The sequence below is a fragment of the Mesoplodon mirus genome (assembly GCF_964341445.2).
Source record: "Mesoplodon mirus genome assembly, chromosome: 1".
Lineage (NCBI taxonomy): Eukaryota > Metazoa > Chordata > Mammalia > Artiodactyla > Ziphiidae > Mesoplodon > Mesoplodon mirus.
In genome coordinates, this window is record NC_138976.1 from 141,622,052 (window position 1) to 141,648,013 (window position 25,962).

The following is a 25,962-nucleotide window of genomic DNA, read 5'->3' on the forward strand; positions in this document are numbered from 1 at the left end:
GCAGAAAATCTGACCTGCCATAGTTTTCAAAACAGCATAATTTCACTCTTCTCAATGATTAATCTGTTGTATTACACAACCTTTGAGTATTTAGCTTTATCAATGACATGTCCTTTAAAAATGTTTTAGAGATCCTACCAGTCTTTGAAAACATCCTTGTGCCTTGTTTCAGTTCCAGTTTGATGTATATTTTCTGCCTTGCACCCGATTATTCCTACATCTGATGGATGGCCTTGGGAATCTAATTCTGGTATTGATTGTTTTTGCTGATTGTCTCCCCTTGTAGCTGCTTTCTTCATTATTGTGTAAATTTAGATCATGAGCTCATGTTTAGCTAAACAGCTGACCTTGTAAGAGGCTTAGGTGGGAACGCTCGTAAGATTCAGCAGAAAGTCGGCCAAGATTTATTTGTGTCCCTCCAATGAGTGGCCCGCAGGGACCCCGTTTTCTACAAGTGTTGGTCCAATACTCCCTCTAGAGGCAGGGGACTCAGACAGGGCTGCTTTGCGGCCCCCGATCTGGGGCAGGGGCAGTGGGCGGCCTGTGGCCCGGGCAGGAGACTCTCCGCGTGTTTCCCAGGGACCAATCTGCCTGCGAACTTCGGTCACCTGGCTGGAAGCTACGGTTCCCAGACCTATGCTCAGCTGTGCAGCGATGTGTAGTGCGCGGACAGGTTCCACACACACTTCAAGTAAGAGGGCGGCCTGAGTGGAAAGGTGAGAGTTTGGGCACCTGTGCAGACAAAGAAGGCGTGCTTTAGACTGGGCCTAAATGCTTGTGACACTCCACTGGGCCTGCCGGGCTCTGAGGGCCCTGCCCTGGGCCCCCTGCTCCCCTGCCCTTTGTTCAGTCACAGCAGAGATGGCCACACCCACTCCCTCAGTGAGGGCAGTGTTCCAACCTCCCTCAGCCCCGCCCCCACTCCGCAGGTTACCATGGACTACAGAGGCTGCATTCTGAGGCCAGGGCGTTCCGAGAATGCCAAGGGCAGACATGATGACCTTAAATGATTTCCTCTTGTGTCACTTTTGGTAAACTTTAGGAGCTAGGAAATGGTCCCCTTTACAGAAATGTTCAAATTTACTGGCATTTCATATATTCTCTGCTATAACATTGTCCTGACTCTTTCTGTATATTCTTTACTTATGTTTTTGTTTTTCTTAATCAAAGTGTGTCTTTTAAATCTTTTCAAAGAAGATTCTTTGGACTTACTAAATCACCTCAATGTTATACGTTTTCTGTTGTATTAAGTTCTGCTCATATCTTTATTTATCTTTGTTCTATGTTCTCAGGGTTTATTGTTTTCATCTTCTGATGTCAATTAAAACTCTTGGTTATTCATTTTAATAAAACGTTTTACTTATAAAGATTTGAACTTTTGAAGATTCCAGCTTACTTGTAAGTTTCTAAGGGTCAGGTCCTCTCCATTTTTGCTGGCCTAAGGCTTAGTTCACCATATAGCAATGTATATATTGACCTATTTTGCCCTCGACTTTCTGTGATTCCCTACATCTCACCTTTCTTTGCAGACAAGCCATTGGAAATACCCTTAACTTATTTCACAGCCAATAAGTCTTTGAAATAATGTGTATTTTGTAGAGAAATCTTCTTCTATAATTAGGCAGAAAATCTGACCTGCCATAGTTTTCAAAACAGCATAATTTCACTCTTCTCAATGATTAATCTGTTGTATTACACAACCTTTGAGTATTTAGCTTTATCAATGACATGTCCTTTAAAAATGTTTTAGAGATCCTACCAGTGTTTGAAAACATCCTTGTGCCTTGTTCCAGTTCCAGTTTGATGTATATTTTCTGCCTTGCACCCGATTATTCCTACATCTGATGGATGGCCTTCGAATCTAATTCTGGTATTGATTGTTTTTGCTGATTGTCTCCCCTTGTAGCTGCTTTCTTCATTATTGTGTAAATTTAGATCATGAGCTCATGTTTAGCTAAACAGCTGACCTTGTAAGAGGCTTAGGTGTGAACGCTCGTAAGATTCAGCAGAAAGTCGGCCAAGAATTATTTGTGTCCCTCCAATGAGTGGCCCGCAGGGACCCCGTTTTCTACAAGTGTTGGTCCAATACTCCCTCTAGAGGCAGGGGACTCTGACAGGGCTGCTTTGCGGCCCCCGATCTGAGGCAGGGGCAGTGGGCGGCCTGTGGCCTGGGCAGGAGCCTCTCCGCGTGTGTCCCAGGGACCAATCTGCCTGCGAACTTCAGTCACCTGGCAGGAAGCTACGATGCCCAGACCTATGCTCAACTGTGAAGCGAGATGTACTGTGCGGACAGGTTCCACACACACTTCAAGTAAGAGGGCGGCCTGAGTGGAAAGGTGAGAGTTTGGGCAGCTGTGCAGACAAACAAGGCACCCTTTGTCCGGGGCCTAAATGCTTGTGAGACTCCACTGGGCCTGCCGGGCTCTGAGGGCCCTGCCCTGGGCCCCCTGCTCCCCTGCCCTTTGTTCAGTCACAGCAGAGATGGCCACACCCACTCCCTCAGTGAGGGCAGTGTTCCACCCTCCCTCAGCCCCGCCCCAACTCCGCAGGTTACCATGGACTACAGAGGCTGCATTCTGAGGCCAGGGCGTTCCGAGAATGCCAAGGGCAGACATGATGACCTTAAATGATTTCCTCTTGTGTCAGTTTTGGTAAACTTTAGGAGCTAGGAAATGGTCCCCTTTACAGAAATGTTCAAATTTACTGGCATTTCATATATTCTCTGCTCTAACATTGTCCTGACTCTTTCTGTATATTCTTTACTTATGTTTTTGTTTTCCTTAATCAAAGTGTGTCTTTTAAATCTTTTCAAAGAAGATTCTTTGGACTTACTAAATCACCTCAATGTTATACGTTTTCTGTTGTATTAAGTTCTGCTCATATCTTTATTTATCTTTGTTCTATGTTCTCAGGGTTTATTGTTTTCATCTTCTGATGTCAATTAAAACTCTTGGTTATTCATTTTAATAAAACGTTTTACTTATAAAGATTTGAACTTTTGAAGATTCCCGCTTACTTGTAAGTTTCTAAGGGTCAGGTCCTCTCCATTGTTGCTGGCCTAAGGCTTAGTTACCCATATAGCAATGTATATATTGACCTAGTTTGCCCTCGACTTTCTGTGATTCCCTACATCTCACCTTTCTTTGCAGACAAGCCATTGGAAATACCCTTAACTTATTTCACAGCCAATAAGTCTTTGAAATAATGTGTATTTTGTAGAGAAATCTTCTTATATAATTAGGCAGAAAATCTGACCTGCCATAGTTTTCAAAACAGCATAATTTCACTCTTCTCAATGATTAATCTGTTGTATTACACAACCTTTGAGTATTTAGCTTTATCAATGACATGTCCTTTAAAAATGTTTTAGAGATCCTACCAGTCTTTGAAAACATCCTTGTGCCTTGTTTCAGTTCCAGTTTGATGTATATTTTCTGCCTTGCACCCGATTATTCCTACATCTGATGGATGGCCTTGGGAATCTAATTCTGGTATTGATTGTTTTTGCTGATTGTCTCCCCTTGTAGCTGCTTTCTTCATTATTGTGTAAATTTAGATCATGAGCTCATGTTTAGCGAAACAGCTGACCTTGTAAGAGGCTTAGGTGGGAACGCTCGTAAGATTCAGCAGAAAGTCGGCCAAGATTTATTTGTGTCCCTCCAATGAGTGGCCCGCAAGGACCCCGTTTTCTACAAGTGTTGGTCTAATACTCCCTCTAGAGGCAGGGGACTCAGACAGGGCTGCTTTGCGGCCCCCGATCTGGGGCAGGGGCAGTGGGCGGCCTGTGGCCCGGGCAGGAGACTCTCCGCGTGTGTCCCAGGGACCAATCTGCCTGCGAACTTCGGTCACCTGGCTGGAAGCTACGGTTCCCAGACCTATGCTCAGCTGTGCAGCGATGTGTACTGCGCGGACAGGTTCCACACACACTTCAAGTAAGAGGGCGGCCTGAGTGGAAAGGTGAGAGTTTGGGCACCTGTGCAGACAAAGAAGGCGTGCTTTAGACTGGGCCTAAATGCTTGTGACACTCCACTGGGCCTGCCGTGCTCTGAGGGCCCTGCCCTGGGCCCCCTGCTCCCCTGCCCTTTGTTCAGTCACAGCAGAGATGGCCACACCCACTCCCTCAGTGAGGGCAGTGTTCCAACCTCCCTCAGCCCCGCCCCCACTCCGCAGGTTACCATGGACTACAGAGGCTGCATTCTGAGGCCAGGGCGTTCCGAGAATGCCAAGGGCAGACATGATGACCTTAAATGATTTCCTCTTGTGTCACTTTTGGTAAACTTTAGCAGCTAGGAAATGGTCCCCTTTACAGAAATGTTCAAATTTACTGGCATTTCATATATTCTCTGCTATAACATTGTCCTGACTCTTTCTGTATATTCTTTACTTATGTTTTTGTTTTCCTTAATCAAAGTGTGTCTTTTAAATCTTTTCAAAGAAGATTCTTTGGACTTACTAAATCACCTCAATGTTATACGTTTTCTGTTGTATTAAGTTCTGCTCATATCTTTATTTATCTTTGTTCTATGTTCTCAGGGTTTATTGTTTTCATCTTCTGATGTCAATTAAAACTCTTGGTTATTCATTTTAATAAAACGTTTTACTTATAAAGATTTGAACTTTTGAAGATTCCAGCTTACTTGTAAGTTTCTAAGGGTCAGGTCCTCTCCATTGTTGCTGGCCTAAGGCTTAGTTCACCATACAGCAATGTATATATTGACCTATTTTGCCCTCGACTTTCTGTGATTCCCTACATCTCACCTTTCTTTGCAGACAAGCCATTTGAAATACCCTTAACTTATTTCACAGCCAATAAGTCTTTGAAATAATGTGTATTTTGTAGAGAAATCTTCTTCTATAATTAGGCAGAAAATCTGACCTGCCATAGTTTTCAAAACAGCATAATTTCACTCTTCTCAATGATTAATCTGTTGTATTACACAACCTTTGAGTATTTAGCTTTATCAATGACATGTCCTTTAAAAATGTTTTAGAGATCCTACCAGTCTTTGAAAACATCCTTGTGCCTTGTTTCAGTTCCAGTTTTATGTATATTTTCTGCCTTGCACCCGATTATTCCTACATCTGATGGATGGCCTTGGGAATCTAATTCTGGTATTGATTGTTTTTGCTGATTGTCTCCCCTTGTAGCTGCTTTCTTCATTATTGTGTAAATTTAGATCATGAGCTCATGTTTAGCTAAACAGCTGACCTTGTAAGAGGCTTAGGTGTGAACGCTCGTAAGATTCAGCAGAAAGTCGGCCAAGATTTATTTGTGTCCCTCCAATGAGTGGCCCGCAGGGACCCCGTTTTCTACAAGTGTTGGTCCAATACTCCCTCTAGAGGCTGGGGACTCAGACAGGGCGGATTTGCGGCCCCCGATCTGAGGCAGGGGCAGTGGGCGGCCTGTGGCCTGGGCAGGAGCCTCTCCGCGTGTGTCCCAGGGACCAATCTGCCTGCGAACTTCGGTCACCTGGCAGGAAGCTACGATGCCCACACCTATGCTCAACTGTGCAGCGAGATGTACTGTGCGGACAGGTTCCACACACACTTCAAGTAAGAGGGCGGCCTGAGTGGAAAGGTGAGAGTTTGGGCAGCTGTGCAGACAAACAAGGCACCCTTTGTCCGGGGCCTAAATGCTTGTGAGACTCCACTGGGCCTGCCGGGCTCTGAGGGCCCTGCCCTGGGCCCCCTGCTCCCCTGCCCTTTGTTCAGTCACAGCAGAGATGGCTACACCCACTCCCTCAGTGAGGGCAGTGTTCCAACCTCCCTCAGCCCCGCCCCCTCTCCGCAGGTTACCATGGACTACAGAAGCTGCATTCTGAGGCCAGGAAATTCCGAGAATGCCAAGGGCAGACATGATGACCTTAAATGATTTCCTCTTGTGTCAGTTTTGGTAAACTTTAGGAGCTAGGAAATGGTCCCCTTTACAGAAATGTTCAAAGTTACTGGCATTTCATATATTCTCTGCTCTAACATTGTCCTGACTCTTTCTGTGTATTCTTTAATTATGTTTTTGTTTTCCTTTATCAAAGTGTGTCTTTTAAATCTTTTCAAAGAAGATTCTTTGGACTTACTAAATCACCTCAATTTTATACGTTTTCTGTTGTATTAAGTTCTGCTCATATCTTTATTTATCTTTGTTCTATGTTCTCAGGGTTTATTGTTTTCATATTCTGATGTCAATTAAAACACTTGGTTATTCATTTTAATAAATATTTTACTTATAAAGATTTGAACTTTTGAAGATTCCAGCTCACTTGTACGTTTCTAAGGGTCAGGTCCTCTCCATTGTTGCTGGCCTAAGGCTTAGTTCCCCATAAAGCAATGTATATATTGACCTATTTTGCCCTCGACTTTCTGTGATTCCCTACATCTCACCTTTCTTTGCAGACAAGCCATTGGAAATACCCTTAACTTATTTCACAGCCAATAAGTCTTTGAAATAATGTGTATTTTGTAGAGAAATCTTCTTCTATAATTAGGCAGAAAATCTGACCTGCCATAGTTTACAAAACAGCATAATTTCACTCTTCTCAATGATTAATCTGTTGTATTACACAACCTTTGAGTATTTAGGTTTATCAATGACATGTCCTTTAAAAATGTTTTAGAGATCCTACCAGTCTTTGAAAACATCCTTGTGCCTTGTTTCATTTCCAGTTTGATGTATATTTTCTGCCTTGCACCCGATTATTCCTATATCTGATGGATGGCCTTGGGAATCTAATTCTGGTATTGATTGTTTTTGCTGATTGTCTCCCCTTGTAGCTGCTTTCTTCATTATTGTGTAAATTTAGATCATGAGCTCATGTTTAGCTAAACAGCTGACCTTGTAAGAGGCTTAGGTGTGAACGCTCGTAAGATTCAGCAGAAAGTCGGCCAAGATTTATTTGTGTCCCTCCAATGAGTGGCCCGCAGGGACCCCGTTTTCTACAAGTGTTGGTCCAATACTCCCTCTAGAGGCAGGGGACTCAGACAGGGCTGCTTTGCGGCCCCCGATCTGGGGCAGGGGCAGTGGGCGGCCTGTGGCCCGGGCAGGAGACTCTCCGCGTGTGTCCCAGGGACCAATCTGCCTGCGAACTTCGGTCACCTGGCTGGAAGCTACGGTTCCCAGACCTATGCTCAGCTGTGCAGCGATGTGTACTGCGCGGACAGGTTCCACACACACTTCAATTAAGAGGGCGGCCTGAGTGGAAAGGTGAGAGTTTGGGCACCTGTGCAGACAAAGAAGGCGTGCTTTAGACTGGGCCTAAAAGCTTGTGACACACCACTGTGCCTGCCGGGCTCTGAGGGCCCTGCCCTGGGCCCCCTGCTCCCCTGCCCTTTGTTCAGTCACAGCAGAGATGGCCACACCCACTCCCTCAGTGAGGGCAGTGTTCCAACCTCCCTCAGCCCCGCCCCCACTCCGCAGGTTACCATGGACTACAGAGGCTGCATTCTGAGGCCAGGGCGTACCGAGAATGCCAAGGGCAGACATGATGACCTTAAATGATTTTCTCTTGTGTCAGTTTTGGTAAACTTTAGGAGCTAGGAAATGGTCCCCTTTACAGAAATGTTCAAATTTACTGGCATTTCATATATTCTCTGCTATAACATTGTCCTGACTCTTTCTGTATATTCTTTACTTATGTTTTTGTTTTCCTTAATCAAAGTGTGTCTTTTAAATCTTTTCAAAGAAGATTCTTTGGACTTACTAAATCACCTCAATGTTATACGTTTTCTGTTGTATTAATTTCTGCTCATATCTTTATTTATCTTTGTTCTATGTTCTCAGGGTTTATTGTTTTCATCTTCTGATGTCAATTAAAACTCTTGGTTATTCATTTTAATAAATCGTTTTACTTATAAAGATTTGAACTTTTGAAGATTCCAGCTTACTTGTAAGTTTCTAAGGGTCAGGTCCTCTCCATTGTTGCTGGCCTAAGTCTTAGTTCCCCATACAGCAATGTATATATTGACCTATTTTGCCCTCGACTTTCTGTGATTCCCTACATCTCACCTTTCTTTTCAGACAAGCCATTGGAAATACCCTTAACTTATTTCACAGCCAATAAGTCTTTGAAATAATGTGTATTTTGTAGAGAAATCTTCTTCTATAATTAGGCAGAAAATCTGACCTGCCATAGTTTTCAAAACAGCATAATTTCACTCTTCTCAATGATTAATCTGTTGTATTACACAACCTTTGAGTATTTAGCTTTATCAATGACATGTCCTTTAAAAATGTTTTAGAGATCCTACCAGTCTTTGAAAACATCCTTGTGCCTTGTTTCAGTTCCAGTTTGATGTATATTTTCTGCCTTGCACCCGATTATTCCTACATCTGATGGATGGCCTTGGGAATCTAATTCTGGTATTGATTGTTTTTGCTGATTGTCTCCCCTTGTAGCTGCTTTCTTCATTATTGTGTAAATTTAGATCATGAGCTCATGTTTAGCTAAACAGCTGACCTTGTAAGAGGCTTAGGTGTGAACGCTCGTAAGATTCAGCAGAAAGTCGGCCAAGATTTATTTGTGTCCCTCCAATGAGTGGCCCGCAGGGACCCCGTTTTCTACAAGTGTTGGTCCAATACTCCCTCTAGAGGCAGTGGACTCAGACAGGGCTGCTTTGCGGCCCCCGATCTGGGGTAGGGGCAGTGGGCGGCCTGTGGCCCGGGCAGGAGACTCTCCTCGTGTATCCCAGGGACCAATCTGCCTGCGAACTTCGGTCACCTGGCTGGAAGCTACGGTTCCCAGACCTATGATCACCTTTGCAGCGATGTGTACTGCGCGGAGAGGTTCCACACACACTTCAAGTAAGAGGGCGGCCTGAGTGGAAAGGTGAGAGTTTGGGCACCTGTGCAGACAAAGAAGGCGCGCTTTAGCCTGGGCCTAAATGCTTGTGAGACTCCACTGGGCCTGCCGGGCTCTGAGGGCCCTGCCCTGGGCCCCCTGCTCCCCTGCACATTGTTCAGTCACAGCAGAGATGGCCACACCCACTCCCTCAGTGAGGGCAGTGTTCCAACCTCCCTCAGCCCCGCCCCCACTCCGCAGGTTACCATGGACTACAGAGGCTGCATTCTGAGGCCAGGGCGTTCCGAGAATGCCAAGGGCAGACATGATGACCTTAAATGATTTCCTCTTGTGTCAGTTTTGGTAAACTTTAGGAGCTAGGAAATGGTCCCCTTTACAGAAATGTTCAAATTTACTGGCATTTCATATATTCTCTGCTCTAACATTGTCCTGACTCTTTCTGTATATTCTTTACTTATGTTTTTGTTTTCCTTAATCAAAGTGTGTCTTTTAAATCTTTTCAAAGAAGATTCTATGGACTTACTAAATCACCTCAATTTTATACGTTTTCTGTTGTATTAAGTTCTGCTCATATCTTTATTTATCTTTTTTCTATGTTCTCAGGGTTTATTGTTTTCATATTCTGATGTCAATTAAAACACTTGGTTATTCATTTTAATAAATATTTTACTTATAAAGATTTGAACTTTTGAAGATTCCAGCTTACTTGTACGTTTCTAAGGGTCAGGTCCTCTCCATTGTTGCTGGCCTAAGGCTTAGTTCCCCATAAAGCAATGTATATATTGACCTATTTTGCCCTCGACTTTCTGTGATTCCCTACATCTCACCTTTCTTTGCAGACAAGCCATTGGAAATACCCTTAACTTATTTCACAGGCAATAAGTCTTTGAAATAATGTGTATTTTGTAGACAAATCTTCTTCTATAATTAGGCAGAAAATCTGACCTGCCATAGTTTTCAAAACAGCATAATTTCACTCTTCTCAATGATTAATCTGTTGTATTACACAACCTTTGAATATTTAGCTTTATCAATGACATGTCCTTTAAAAATGTTTTAGAGATCCTACCAGTCTTTGAAAACATCCTTGTGCCTTGTTTCAGTTCCAGTTTGATGTATATTTTCTGCCTTGCACCCGATTATTCCTACATCTGATGGATGGCCTTGGGAATCTAATTCTGGTATTGATTGTTTTTGCTGATTGTCTCCCCTTGTAGCTGCTTTCTTCATTATTGTGTAAATTTAGATCATGAGCTCATGTTTAGCTAAACAGCTGACCTTGTAAGAGGCTTAGGTGTGAACGCTCGAAAGATTCAGCAGAAAGTCGGCCAAGATTTATTTGTGTCCCTCCAATGAGTGGCCCGCAGGGACCCCGTTTTCTACAAGTGTTGGTCCAATACTCCCTCTAGAGGCAGGGGACTCAGACAGGGCTGCTTTGCGGCCCCCGATCTGGGGCAGGGGCAGTGGGCGGCCTGTGGCCCGGGCAGGAGACTCTCCGCCTGTGTCCCAGGGACCAATCTGCCTGCGAAAATCGGTCACCTGGTTGGAAGCTACGGTTCCCAGACCTATGCTCAGCTGTGCAGCGATGTGTACTGCGCGGACAGGTTCCACACACACTTCAAGTAAGAGGGCGGCCTGAGTGGAAAGGTGAGAGTTTGGGCACCTGTGCAGACAAAGAAGGCGTGCTTTAGCCTTGGCCTAAATGCTTGTGACACTCCACTGGGCCTGCCGGGCTCTGAGGGCCCTGCCCTGGGCCCCCTGCTCCCCTGCCCTTTGTTCAGTCACAGCAGAGATGGCCACACCCACTCCCTCAGTGAGGGCAGTGTTCCACCCTCCCTCAGCCCCGCCCCAACTCCGCAGGTTACCATAGACTACAGAGGCTGCATTCTGAGGCCAGGGCGTTCCGAGAATGCCAAGGGCAGACATGATGACCTTAAATGATTTCCTCTTGTGTCAGTTTTGGTAAACTTTAGGAGCTAGGAAATGGTCCCCTTTACAGAAATGTTCAAATTTACTGGCATTTCATATATTCTCTGCTCTAACATTGTCCTGACTCTTTCTGTATATTCTTTACTTATGTTTTTGTTTTCCTTAATCAAAGTGTGTCTTTTAAATCTTTTCAAAGAAGATTCTTTGGACTTACTAAATCACCTCAATGTTATACGTTTTCTGTTGTATTAAGTTCTGCTCATATCTTTATTTATCTTTGTTCTATGTTCTCAGGGTTTATTGTTTTCATCTTCTGATGTCAATTAAAACTCTTGGTTATTCATTTTAATAAAACGTTTTACTTATAAAGATTTGAACTTTTGAAGATTCCAGCTTACTTGTAAGTTTCTAAGGGTCAGGTCCTCTCCATTGTTGCTGGCCTAAGGCTTAGTTACCCATATAGCAATGTATATATTGACCTAGTTTGCCCTCGACTTTCTGTGATTCCCTACATCTCACCTTTCTTTGCAGACAAGCCATTGGAAATACCCTTAACTTATTTCACAGCCAATAAGTCTTTGAAATAATGTGTATTTTGTAGAGAAATCTTCTTCTATAATTAGGCAGAAAATCTGACCTGCCATAGTTTTCAAAACAGCATAATTTCACTCTTCTCAATGATTAATCTGTTGTATTACACAACCTTTGAGTATTTAGCTTTATCAATGACATGTCCTTTAAAAATGTTTTAGAGATCCTACCAGTCTTTGAAAACATCCTTGTGCCTTGTTTCAGTTCCAGTTTGATGTATATTTTCTGCCTTGCACCCGATTATTCCTACATCTGATGGATGGCCTTGGGAATCTAATTCTGGTATTGATTGTTTTTGCTGATTGTCTCCCCTTGTAGCTGCTTTCTTCATTATTGTGTAAATTTAGATCATGAGCTCATGTTTAGCTAAACAGCTGACCTTGTAAGAGGCTTAGGTGGGAACGCTCGTAAGATTCAGCAGAAAGTCGGCCAAGATTTATTTGTGTCCCTCCAATGAGTGGCCCGCAGGGACCCCGTTTTCTACAAGTGTTGGTCCAATACTCCATCTAGAGGCAGGGGACTCAGACAGGGCTGCTTTGCGGCCCCCGATCTGGGGCAGGGGCAGTGGGCGGCCTGTGGCCCGGGCAGGAGACTCTCCGCGTGTGTCCCAGGGACCAATCTGCCTGCGAACTTCGGTCACCTGGCTGGAAGCTACGGTTCCCAGACCTATGCTCAGCTGTGCAGCGATGTGTACTGCGCGGACAGGTTCCACACACACTTCAATTAAGAGGGCGGCCTGAGTGGAAAGGTGAGAGTTTGGGCACCTGTGCAGACAAAGAAGGCGTGCTTTAGACTGGGCCTAAAAGCTTGTGACACACCACTGTGCCTGCCGGGCTCTGAGGGCCCTGCCCTGGGCCCCCTGCTCCCCTGCCCTTTGTTCAGTCACAGCAGAGATGGCCACACCCACTCCCTCAGTGAGGGCAGTGTTCCAACCTCCCTCAGCCCCGCCCCCACTCCGCAGGTTACCATGGACTACAGAGGCTGCATTCTGAGGCCAGGGCGTACCGAGAATGCCAAGGGCAGACATGATGACCTTAAATGATTTTCTCTTGTGTCAGTTTTGGTAAACTTTAGGAGCTAGGAAATGGTCCCCTTTACAGAAATGTTCAAATTTACTGGCATTTCATATATTCTCTGCTATAACATTGTCCTGACTCTTTCTGTATATTCTTTACTTATGTTTTTGTTTTCCTTAATCAAAGTGTGTCTTTTAAATCTTTTCAAAGAAGATTCTTTGGACTTACTAAATCACCTCAATGTTATACGTTTTCTGTTGTATTAATTTCTGCTCATATCTTTATTTATCTTTGTTCTATGTTCTCAGGGTTTATTGTTTTCATCTTCTGATGTCAATTAAAACTCTTGGTTATTCATTTTAATAAATCGTTTTACTTATAAAGATTTGAACTTTTGAAGATTCCAGCTTACTTGTAAGTTTCTAAGGGTCAGGTCCTCTCCATTGTTGCTGGCCTAAGTCTTAGTTCCCCATACAGCAATGTATATATTGACCTATTTTGCCCTCGACTTTCTGTGATTCCCTACATCTCACCTTTCTTTGCAGACAAGCCATTGGAAATACCCTTAACTTATTTCACAGCCAATAAGTCTTTGAAATAATGTGTATTTTGTAGAGAAATCTTCTTCTATAATTAGGCAGAAAATCTGACCTGCCATAGTTTTCAAAACAGCATAATTTCACTCTTCTCAATGATTAATCTGTTGTATTACACAACCTTTGAGTATTTAGCTTTATCAATGACATGTCCTTTAAAAATGTTTTAGAGATCCTACCAGTCTTTGAAAACATCCTTGTGCCTTGTTTCAGTTCCAGTTTGATGTATATTTTCTGCCTTGCACCCGATTATTCCTACATCTGATGGATGGCCTTGGGAATCTAATTCTGGTATTGATTGTTTTTGCTGATTGTCTCCCCTTGTAGCTGCTTTCTTCATTATTGTGTAAATTTAGATCATGAGCTCATGTTTAGCTAAACAGCTGACCTTGTAAGAGGCTTAGGTGTGAACGCTCGTAAGATTCAGCAGAAAGTCGGCCAAGATTTATTTGTGTCCCTCCAATGAGTGGCCCGCAGGGACCCCGTTTTCTACAAGTGTTGGTCCAATACTCCCTCTAGAGGCAGTGGACTCAGACAGGGCTGCTTTGCGGCCCCCGATCTGGGGTAGGGGCAGTGGGCGGCCTGTGGCCCGGGCAGGAGACTCTCCTCGTGTATCCCAGGGACCAATCTGCCTGCGAACTTCGGTCACCTGGCTGGAAGCTACGGTTCCCAGACCTATGATCACCTGTGCAGCGATGTGTACTGCGCGGAGAGGTTCCACACACACTTCAAGTAAGAGGGCGGCCTGAGTGGAAAGGTGAGAGTTTGGGCACCTGTGCAGACAAAGAAGGCGCGCTTTAGCCTGGGCCTAAATGCTTGTGACACTCCACTGGGCCTGCCGGGCTCTGAGGGCCCTGCCCTGGGCCCCCTGCTCCCCTGCACATTGTTCAGTCACAGCAGAGATGGCCACACCCACTCCCTCAGTGAGGGCAGTGTTCCAACCTCCCTCAGCCCCGCCCCCACTCCGCAGGTTACCATGGACTACAGAGGCTGCATTCTGAGGCCAGGGCGTTCCGAGAATGCCAAGGGCAGACATGATGACCTTAAATGATTTCCTCTTGTGTCAGTTTTGGTAAACTTTAGGAGCTAGGAAATGGTCCCCTTTACAGAAATGTTCAAATTTACTGGCATTTCATATATTCTCTGCTCTAACATTGTCCTGACTCTTTCTGTATATTCTTTACTTATGTTTTTGTTTTCCTTAATCAAAGTGTGTCTTTTAAATCTTTTCAAAGAAGATTCTATGGACTTACTAAATCACCTCAATTTTATACGTTTTCTGTTGTATTAAGTTCTGCTCATATCTTTATTTATCTTTTTTCTATGTTCTCAGGGTTTATTGTTTTCATATTCTGATGTCAATTAAAACACTTGGTTATTCATTTTAATAAATATTTTACTTATAAAGATTTGAACTTTTGAAGATTCCAGCTTACTTGTACGTTTCTAAGGGTCAGGTCCTCTCCATTGTTGCTGGCCTAAGGCTTAGTTCCCCATAAAGCAATGTATATATTGACCTATTTTGCCCTCGACTTTCTGTGATTCCCTACATCTCACCTTTCTTTGCAGACAAGCCATTGGAAATACCCTTAACTTATTTCACAGGCAATAAGTCTTTGAAATAATGTGTATTTTGTAGACAAATCTTCTTCTATAATTAGGCAGAAAATCTGACCTGCCATAGTTTTCAAAACAGCATAATTTCACTCTTCTCAATGATTAATCTGTTGTATTACACAACCTTTGAATATTTAGCTTTATCAATGACATGTCCTTTAAAAATGTTTTAGAGATCCTACCAGTCTTTGAAAACATCCTTGTGCCTTGTTTCAGTTCCAGTTTGATGTATATTTTCTGCCTTGCACCCGATTATTCCTACATCTGATGGATGGCCTTGGGAATCTAATTCTGGTATTGATTGTTTTTGCTGATTGTCTCCCCTTGTAGCTGCTTTCTTCATTATTGTGTAAATTTAGATCATGAGCTCATGTTTAGCTAAACAGCTGACCTTGTAAGAGGCTTAGGTGTGAACGCTCGAAAGATTCAGCAGAAAGTCGGCCAAGATTTATTTGTGTCCCTCCAATGAGTGGCCCGCAGGGACCCCGTTTTCTACAAGTGTTGGTCCAATACTCCCTCTAGAGGCAGGGGACTCAGACAGGGCTGCTTTGCGGCCCCCGATCTGGGGCAGGGGCAGTGGGCGGCCTGTGGCCCGGGCAGGAGACTCTCCGCCTGTGTCCCAGGGACCAATCTGCCTGCGAAAATCGGTCACCTGGTTGGAAGCTACGGTTCCCAGACCTATGCTCAGCTGTGCAGCGATGTGTACTGCGCGGACAGGTTCCACACACACTTCAAGTAAGAGGGCGGCCTGAGTGGAAAGGTGAGAGTTTGGGCACCTGTGCAGACAAAGAAGGCGTGCTTTAGCCTTGGCCTAAATGCTTGTGACACTCCACTGGGCCTGCCGGGCTCTGAGGGCCCTGCCCTGGGCCCCCTGCTCCCCTGCCCTTTGTTCAGTCACAGCAGAGATGGCCACACCCACTCCCTCAGTGAGGGCAGTGTTCCACCCTCCCTCAGCCCCGCCCCAACTCCGCAGGTTACCATAGACTACAGAGGCTGCATTCTGAGGCCAGGGCGTTCCGAGAATGCCAAGGGCAGACATGATGACCTTAAATGATTTCCTCTTGTGTCAGTTTTGGTAAACTTTAGGAGCTAGGAAATGGTCCCCTTTACAGAAATGTTCAAATTTACTGGCATTTCATATATTCTCTGCTCTAACATTGTCCTGACTCTTTCTGTATATTCTTTACTTATGTTTTTGTTTTCCTTAATCAAAGTGTGTCTTTTAAATCTTTTCAAAGAAGATTCTTTGGACTTACTAAATCACCTCAATGTTATACGTTTTCTGTTGTATTAAGTTCTGCTCATATCTTTATTTATCTTTGTTCTATGTTCTCAGGGTTTATTGTTTTCATCTTCTGATGTCAATTAAAACTCTTGGTTATTCATTTTAATAAAACGTTTTACTTATAAAGATTTGAACTTTTGAAGATTCCAGCTTACTTGTAAGTTTCTAAGGGTCAGGTCCTCTCCATTGTTGCTGGCCTAAGGCTTAGTTACCCATATAGCAATGTATATATTGACCTAGTTTGCCCTCGACTTTCTGTGATTCCCTACATCTCACCTTTCTTTGCAGACAAGCCATTGGAAATACCCTTAACTTATTTCACAGCCAATAAGTCTTTGAAATAATGTGTATTTTGTAGAGAAATCTTCTTCTATAATTAGGCAGAAAATCTGACCTGCCATAGTTTTCAAAACAGCATAATTTCACTCTTCTCAATGATTAATCTGTTGTATTACACAACCTTTGAGTATTTAGCTTTATCAATGACATGTCCTTTAAAAATGTTTTAGAGATCCTACCAGTCTTTGAAAACATCCTTGTGCCTTGTTTCAGTTCCAGTTTGATGTATATTTTCTGCCTTGCACCCGATTATTCCTACATCTGATGGATGGCCTTGGGAATCTAATTCTGGTATTGATTGTTTTTGCTGATTGTCTCCCCTTGTAGCTGCTTTCTTCATTATTGTGTAAATTTAGATCATGAGCTCATGTTTAGCTAAACAGCTGACCTTGTAAGAGGCTTAGGTGGGAACGCTCGTAAGATTCAGCAGAAAGTCGGCCAAGATTTATTTGTGTCCCTCCAATGAGTGGCCCGCAGGGACCCCGTTTTCTACAAGTGTTGGTCCAATACTCCCTCTAGAGGCAGGGGACTCAGACAGGGCTGCTTTGCGGCCCCCGATCTGGGGCAGGGGCAGTGGGCGGCCTGTGGCCCGGGCAGGAGACTCTCCGCGTGTGTCCCAGGGACCAATCTGCCTGCGAACTTCGGTCACCTGGCTGGAAGCTACGGTTCCCAGACCTATGCTCAGCTGTGCAGCGATGTGTAGTGCGCGGACAGGTTCCACACACACTTCAAGTAAGAGGGCGGCCTGAGTGGAAAGGTGAGAGTTTGGGCACCTGTGCAGACAAAGAAGGCGTGCTTTAGACTGGGCCTAAATGCTTGTGACACTCCACTGGGCCTGCCGGGCTCTGAGGGCCCTGCCCTGGGCCCCCTGCTCCCCTGCCCTTTGTTCAGTCACAGCAGAGATGGCCACACCCACTCCCTCAGTGAGGGCAGTGTTCCAACCTCCCTCAGCCCCGCCCCCACTCCGCAGGTTACCATGGACTACAGAGGCTGCATTCTGAGGCCAGGGCGTTCCGAGAATGCCAAGGGCAGACATGATGACCTTAAATGATTTCCTCTTGTGTCACTTTTGGTAAACTTTAGGAGCTAGGAAATGGTCCCCTTTACAGAAATGTTCAAATTTACTGGCATTTCATATATTCTCTGCTATAACATTGTCCTGACTCTTTCTGTATATTCTTTACTTATGTTTTTGTTTTTCTTAATCAAAGTGTGTCTTTTAAATCTTTTCAAAGAAGATTCTTTGGACTTACTAAATCACCTCAATGTTATACGTTTTCTGTTGTATTAAGTTCTGCTCATATCTTTATTTATCTTTGTTCTATGTTCTCAGGGTTTATTGTTTTCATCTTCTGATGTCAATTAAAACTCTTGGTTATTCATTTTAATAAAACGTTTTACTTATAAAGATTTGAACTTTTGAAGATTCCAGCTTACTTGTAAGTTTCTAAGGGTCAGGTCCTCTCCATTTTTGCTGGCCTAAGGCTTAGTTCACCATATAGCAATGTATATATTGACCTATTTTGCCCTCGACTTTCTATGATTCCCTACATCTCACCTTTCTTTGCAGACAAGCCATTGGAAATACCCTTAACTTATTTCACAGCCAATAAGTCTTTGAAATAATGTGTATTTTGTAGAGAAATCTTCTTCTATAATTAGGCAGAAAATCTGACCTGCCATAGTTTTCAAAACAGCATAATTTCACTCTTCTCAATGATTAATCTGTTGTATTACACAACCTTTGAGTATTTAGCTTTATCAATGACATGTCCTTTAAAAATGTTTTAGAGATCCTACCAGTCTTTGAAAACATCCTTGTGCCTTGTTCCAGTTCCAGTTTGATGTATATTTTCTGCCTTGCACCCGATTATTCCTACATCTGATGGATGGCCTTCGAATCTAATTCTGGTATTGATTGTTTTTGCTGATTGTCTCCCCTTGTAGCTGCTTTCTTCATTATTGTGTAAATTTAGATCATGAGCTCATGTTTAGCTAAACAGCTGACCTTGTAAGAGGCTTAGGTGTGAACGCTCGTAAGATTCAGCAGAAAGTCGGCCAAGATTTATTTGTGTCCCTCCAATGAGTGGCCCGCAGGGACCCCGTTTTCTACAAGTGTTGGTCCAATACTCCCTCTAGAGGCAGGGGACTCTGACAGGGCTGCTTTGCGGCCCCCGATCTGAGGCAGGGGCAGTGGGCGACCTGTGGCCTGGGCAGGAGCCTCTCCGCGTGTGTCCCAGGGACCAATCTGCCTGCGAACTTCGGTCACCTGGCAGGAAGCTACGATGCCCAGACCTATGCTCAACTGTGAAGCGAGATGTACTGTGCGGACAGGTTCCACACACACTTCAAGTAAGAGGGCGGCCTGAGTGGAAAGGTGAGAGTTTGGGCAGCTGTGCAGACAAACAAGGCACCCTTTGTCCGGGGCCTAAATGCTTGTGAGACTCCACTGGGCCTGCCGGGCTCTGAGGGCCCTGCCCTGGGCCCCCTGCTCCCCTGCCCTTTGTTCAGTCACAGCAGAGATGGCTACACCCACTCCCTCAGTGAGGGCAGTGTTCCAAACTCCCTCAGCCCCGTCCCCTCTCCGCAGGTTACCATGGACTACAGAGGCTGCATTCTGTGGCCAGGGCGTTCCGAGAATGCCAAGGGCAGACATGATGACCTTAAATGATTTCCTCTTGTGTCAGTTTTGGTAAACTTTAGGAGCTAGGAAATGGTCCCCTTTACAGAAATGTTCAAATTTACTGGCATTTCATATATGCTCTGCTATAACATTGTCCTGACTCTTTCTGTATATTCTTTACTTATGTTTTTGTTTTCCTTAATCAAAGTGTGTCTTTTAAATCTTTTCAAAGAAGATTCTTTGGACTTACTAAATCACCTCAATGTTATACGTTTTCTGTTGTATTAAGTTCTGCTCATATCTTTATTTATCTTTGTTCTATGTTCTCAGGGTTTATTGTTTTCATCTTCTGATGTCAATTAAAACTCTTGGTTATTCATTTTAATAAATCGTTTTACTTATAAAGATTTGAACTTTTGAAGATTCCACCTTACTTGTAAGTTTCTAAGGGTCAGGTCCTCTCCATTGTTGCTGGCCTAAGGCTTAGTTCCCCATATAGCAATGTATATATTGACCTATTTTTCCCTCGACTTTCTGTGATTCCCTACATCTCACCTTTCTTTGCAGACAAGCCATTGGAAATACCCTTAACTTATTTCACAGGCAATAAGTCTTTGAAATAATGTGTATTTTGTAGAGAAATCTTCTTCTATAATTAGGCAGAAAATCTGACCTGCCATAGTTTTCAAAACAGCATAATTTCACTCTTCTCAATGATTAATCTGTTGTATTACACAACCTTTGAGTATTTAGCTTTATCAATGACATGTCCTTTAAAAATGTTTTAGAGATCCTACCAGTCTTTGAAAACATCCTTGTGCCTTGTTTCAGTTCCAGTTTGATGTATATTTTCTGCCTTGCACCCGATTATTCCTACATCTGATGGATGGCCTTGGGAATCTAATTCTGGTATTGATTGTTTTTGCTGATTGTCTCCCCTTGTAGCTGCTTTCTTCATTATTGTGTAAATTTAGATCATGAGCTCATGTTTAGCTAAACAGCTGACCTTGTAAGAGGCTTAGGTTTGAACGCTCGAAAGATTCAGCAGAAAGTCGGCCAAGATTTATTTGTGTCCCTCCAATGAGTGGCCCGCAGGGACCCCGTTTTCTACAAGTGTTGGTCCAATACTCCCTCTAGAGGCAGGGGACTCAGACAGGGCTGCTTTGCGGCCCCCGATCTGGGGCAGGGGCAGTGGGCGGCCTGTGGCCCGGGCAGGAGACTCTCCGCCTGTGTCCCAGGGACCAATCTGCCTGCGAAAATCGGTCACCTGGTTGGAAGCTACGGTTCCCAGACCTATGCTCAGCTGTGCAGCGATGTGTACTGCGCGGACAGGTTCCACACACACTTCAAGTAAGAGGGCGGCCTGAGTGGAAAGGTGAGAGTTTGGGCACCTGTGCAGACAAAGAAGGCGTGCTTTAGCCTTGGCCTAAATGCTTGTGACACTCCACTGGGCCTGCCAGGCTCTGAGGGCCCTGCCCTGGGCCCCCTGCTCCCCTGCCCTTTGTTCAGTCACAGCAGAGATGGCCACACCCACTCCCTCAGTGAGGGCAGTGTTCCACCCTCCCTCAGCCCCGCCCCAACTCCGCAGGTTACCATGGACTACAGAGGCTGCATTCTGAGGCCAGGGCGTTCCGAGAATGCCAAGGGCAGACATGATGACCTTAAATGATTTCCTCTTGTGTCAGTTTTGGTAAACTTTAGGAGCTAGGAAATGGTCCCCTTTACAGAAATGTTCAAATTTACTGGCATTTCATATATTCTCTGCTCTAACATTGTCCTGACTCTTTCTGTATATTCTTTACTTATGTTTTTGTTTTCCTTAATCAAAGTGTGTCTTTTAAATCTTTTCAAAGAAGATTCTTTGGACTTACTAAATCACCTCAATGTTATACGTTTTCTGTTGTATTAAGTTCTGCTCATATCTTTATTTATCTTTGTTCTATGTTCTCAGGGTTTATTGTTTTCATCTTCTGATGTCAATTAAAACTCTTGGTTATTCATTTTAATAAAACGTTTTACTTATAAAGATTTGAACTTTTGAAGATTCCAGCTTACTTGTAAGTTTCTAAGGGTCAGGTCCTCTCCATTGTTGCTGGCCTAAGGCTTAGTTACCCATATAGCAATGTATATATTGACCTAGTTTGCCCTCGACTTTCTGTGATTCCCTACATCTCACCTTTCTTTGCAGACAAGCCATTGGAAATACCCTTAACTTATTTCACAGCCAATAAGTCTTTGAAATAATGTGTATTTTGTAGAGAAATCTTCTTCTATAATTAGGCAGAAAATCTGACCTGCCATAGTTTTCAAAACAGCATAATTTCACTCTTCTCAATGATTAATCTGTTGTATTACACAACCTTTGAGTATTTAGCTTTATCAATGACATGTCCTTTAAAAATGTTTTAGAGATCCTACCAGTCTTTGAAAACATCCTTGTGCCTTGTTTCAGTTCCAGTTTTATGTATATTTTCTGCCTTGCACCCGATTATTCCTACATCTGATGGATGGCCTTGGGAATCTAATTCTGGTATTGATTGTTTTTGCTGATTGTCTCCCCTTGTAGCTGCTTTCTTCATTATTGTGTAAATTTAGATCATGAGCTCATGTTTAGCTAAACAGCTGACCTTGTAAGAGGCTTAGGTGTGAACGCTCGTAAGATTCAGCAGAAAGTCGGCCAAGATTTATTTGTGTCCCTCCAATGAGTGGCCCGCAAGGACCCCGTTTTCTACAAGTGTTGGTCCAATACTCCCTCTAGAGGCAGGGGACTCAGACAGGGTGGCTTTGCGGCCCCCGATCTGAGGCAGGGGCAGTGGGCGGCCTGTGGCCTGGGCAGGAGCCTCTCCGCGTGTGTCCCAGGGACCAATCTGCCTGCGAACTTCGGTCACCTGGCAGGAAGCTACGATGCCCACACCTATGCTCAACTGTGCAGCGAGATGTACTGTGCGGACAGGTTCCACACACACTTCAAGTAAGAGGGGGGCCTGAGTGGAAAGGTGAGAGTTTGGGCAGCTGTGCAGACAAACAAGGCACCCTTTGTCCGGGGCCTAAATGCTTGTGAGACTCCACTGGGCCTGCCGGGCTCTGAGGGCCCTGCCCTGGGCCCCCTGCTCCCCTGCCCTTTGTTCAGTCACAGCAGAGATGGCTACACCCACTCCCTCAGTGAGGGCAGTGTTCCAACCTCCCTCAGCCCCGTCCCCTCTCCGCAGGTTACCATGGACTACAGAGGCTGCATTCTGAGGCCAGGAAATTCCGAGAATGCCAAGGGCAGACATGATGACCTTAAATGATTTCCTCTTGTGTCAGTTTTGGTAAACTTTAGGAGCTAGGAAATGGTCCCCTTTACAGAAATGTTCAAAGTTACTGGCATTTCATATATTCTCTGCTCTAACATTGTCCTGACTCTTTCTGTGTATTCTTTAATTATGTTTTTGTTTTCCTTTATCAAAGTGTGTCTTTTAAATCTTTTCAAAGAAGATTCTTTGGACTTACTAAATCACCTCAATTTTATACGTTTTCTGTTGTATTAAGTTCTGCTCATATCTTTATTTATCTTTGTTCTATGTTCTCAGGGTTTATTGTTTTCATATTCTGATGTCAATTAAAACACTTGGTTATTCATTTTAATAAATATTTTACTTATAAAGATTTGAACTTTTGAAGATTCCAGCTCACTTGTACGTTTCTAAGGGTCAGGTCCTCTCCATTGTTGCTGGCCTAAGGCTTAGTTCCCCATAAAGCAATGTATATATTGACCTATTTTGCCCTCGACTTTCTGTGATTCCCTACATCTCACCTTTCTTTGCAGACAAGCCATTGGAAATACCCTTAACTTATTTCACAGCCAATAAGTCTTTGAAATAATGTGTATTTTGTAGAGAAATCTTCTTCTATAATTAGGCAGAAAATCTGACCTGCCATAGTTTACAAAACAGCATAATTTCACTCTTCTCAATGATTAATCTGTTGTATTACACAACCTTTGAGTATTTAGCTTTATCAATGACATGTCCTTTAAAAATGTTTTAGAGATCCTACCAGTCTTTGAAAACATCCTTGTGCCTTGTTTCATTTCCAGTTTGATGTATATTTTCTGCCTTGCACCCGATTATTCCTACATCTGATGGATGGCCTTGGGAATCTAATTCTGGTATTGATTGTTTTTGCTGATTGTCTCCCCTTGTAGCTGCTTTCTTCATTATTGTGTAAATTTAGATCATGAGCTCATGTTTAGCTAAACAGCTGACCTTGTAAGAGGCTTAGGTGGGAACGCTCGTAAGATTCAGCAGAAAGTCGGCCAAGATTTATTTGTGTCCCTCCAATGAGTGGCCCGCAGGGACCCCGTTTTCTACAAGTGTTGGTCCAATACTCCCTCTAGAGGCAGGGGACTCAGACAGGGCTGCTTTGCGGCCCCCGATCTGGGGCAGGGGCAGTGGGCGGCCTGTGGCCCGGGCAGGAGACTCTCCGCGTGTGTCCCAGGGACCAATCTGCCTGCGAACTTCGGTCACCTGGCTGGAAGCTACGGTTCCCAGACCTATGCTCAGCTGTGCAGCGATGTGTACTGCGCGGACAGGTTCCACACACACTTCAAGTAAGAGGGCGGCCTGAGTGGAAAGGTGAGAGTTTGGGCACCTGTGCAGACAAAGAAGGCGTGCTTTAGACTGGGCCTAAAAGCTTGTGACACTCCACTGGGCCTGCCGGGCTCTGAGGGCCCTGCCCTGGGCCCCCTGCTCCCCTGCCCTTTGTTCAGTCACAGCAGAGATGGCCACACCCACTCCCTCAGTGAGGGCAGTGTTCCAACCTCCCTCAGCCCCGCCCCCACTCCGCAGGTTACCATGGACTACAGAGGCTGCATTCTGAGGCCAGGGCGTACCGAGAATGCCAAGGGCAGACATGAAGACCTTAAATGATTTTCTCTTGTGTCAGTTTTGGTAAACTTTAGGAGCTAGGAAATGGTCCCCTTTACAGAAATGTTCAAATTTACTGGCATTTCATATATTCTCTGCTATAACATTGTCCTGACTCTTTCTGTATATTCTTTACTTGTGTTTTTGTTTTCCTTAATCAAAGTGTGTCTTTTAAATCTTTTCAAAGAAGATTCTTTGGACTTACTAAATCACCTCAATGTTATACGTTTTCTGTTGTATTAATTTCTGCTCATATCTTTATTTATCTTTGTTCTATGTTCTCAGGGTTTATTGTTTTCATCTTCTGATGTCAATTAAAACTCTTGGTTATTCATTTTAATAAATCGTTTTACTTATAAAGATTTGAACTTTTGAAGATTCCAGCTTACTTGTAAGTTTCTAAGGGTCAGGTCCTCTCCATTGTTGCTGGCCTAAGTCTTAGTTCCCCATACAGCAATGTATATATTGACCTATTTTGCCCTCGACTTTCTGTGATTCCCTACATCTCACCTTTCTTTGCAGACAAGCCATTGGAAATACCCTTAACTTATTTCACAGCCAATAAGTCTTTGAAATAATGTGTATTTTGTAGAGAAATCTTCTTCTATAATTAGGCAGAAAATCTGACCTGCCATAGTTTTCAAAACAGCATAATTTCACTCTTCTCAATGATTAATCTGTTGTATTACACAACCTTTGAGTATTTAGCTTTATCAATGACATGTCCTTTAAAAATGTTTTAGAGATCCTACCAGTCTTTGAAAACATCCTTGTGCCTTGTTTCAGTTCCAGTTTGATGTATATTTTCTGCCTTGCACCCGATTATTCCTACATCTGATGGATGGCCTTGGGAATCTAATTCTGGTATTGATTGTTTTTGCTGATTGTCTCCCCTTGTAGCTGCTTTCTTCATTATTGTGTAAATTTAGATCATGAGCTCATGTTTAGCTAAACAGCTGACCTTGTAAGAGGCTTAGGTGTGAACGCTCGTAAGATTCAGCAGAAAGTCGGCCAAGATTTATTTGTGTCCCTCCAATGAGGGGCCCGCAAGGACCCCGTTTTCTACAAGTGTTGGTCCAATACTCCCTCTAGAGGCAGGGGACTCAGACAGGGCTGCTTTGCGGCCCCCGATCTGAGGCAGGGACAGTGGGCGGCCTGTGGCCTGGGCAGGAGCCTCTCCGCGTGTGTCCCAGGGACCAATCTGCCTGCGAACTTCGGTCACCTGGCAGGAAGCTACGATGCCCAGACCTATGCTCAACTGTGCAGCGAGGTGTACTGCGCGGACAGGTTCCACACACACTTCAAGTAAGAGGGCGGCCTGAGTGGAAATGTGAGAGTTTGGGCACCTGTGCAGACAAAGAAAGCGCCCTTTGGCCTGGGCCTACATGCTTGTGACACTCCACTGGGCCTGCCGGGCTCTGAGGGCCCTGCCCAGGGCCCCCTGCTCCCCTGCCCTTTGTTCAGTCACAGCAGAGATGGCCACACCCACTCCCTCAGTGAGGGCAGTGTCCCAACCTCCCTCAGCCCCGCCCCCTCTCCGCAGGTTACCATGGACTACAGAGGCTGCATTCTGAGGCCAGGGCGTTCCGAGAATGCCAAGGGCAGACATGATGACCTTAAATGATTTCCTCTTGTGTCAGTTTTGGTAAACTTTAGGAGCTAGGAAATGGTCCACTTGACAGAAATGTTCAAATTTACTGGCATTTCATATATTCTCTGCTCTAACATTGTCCTGACTCTTTCTGTATATTCTTTACTTATGTTTTTGTTTTCCTTAATCAAAGTGTGTCTTTTAAATCTTTTCAAAGAAGATTCTTTGGACTTACTAAATCACCTGAATTTTATACGTTTTCTGTTGTATTAAGTTCTGCTCCTATCTTTATTTAACTTTTTTCTATGTTCTCAGGGTTTATTGTTTTCATCTTCTGATGTCAATTAAAACACTTGGTTATTCATTTTAATAAATCTTTTTACTTATAAAGATTTGAACTTTTGAAGATTCCAGCTTACTTGTACGTTTCAAAGGGTCAGGTCCTCTCCACTGTTGCCGGACTAAGGCTTAGTTCACCATATAGCAATGTATATATTGACCTATTTTCCCCTCGACTTTCTGTGATCCCCTACATCTCACCTTTCTTTGCAGACAAGCCATTTGAAATACCCTTAACTTATTTCACAGCCAATAAGGCTTTGAAATAATGTTTATTTTTTAGAGAAATCTTCTTATATAATTAGGCAGAAAATCTGACCTGCCATAGTTTTCAAAA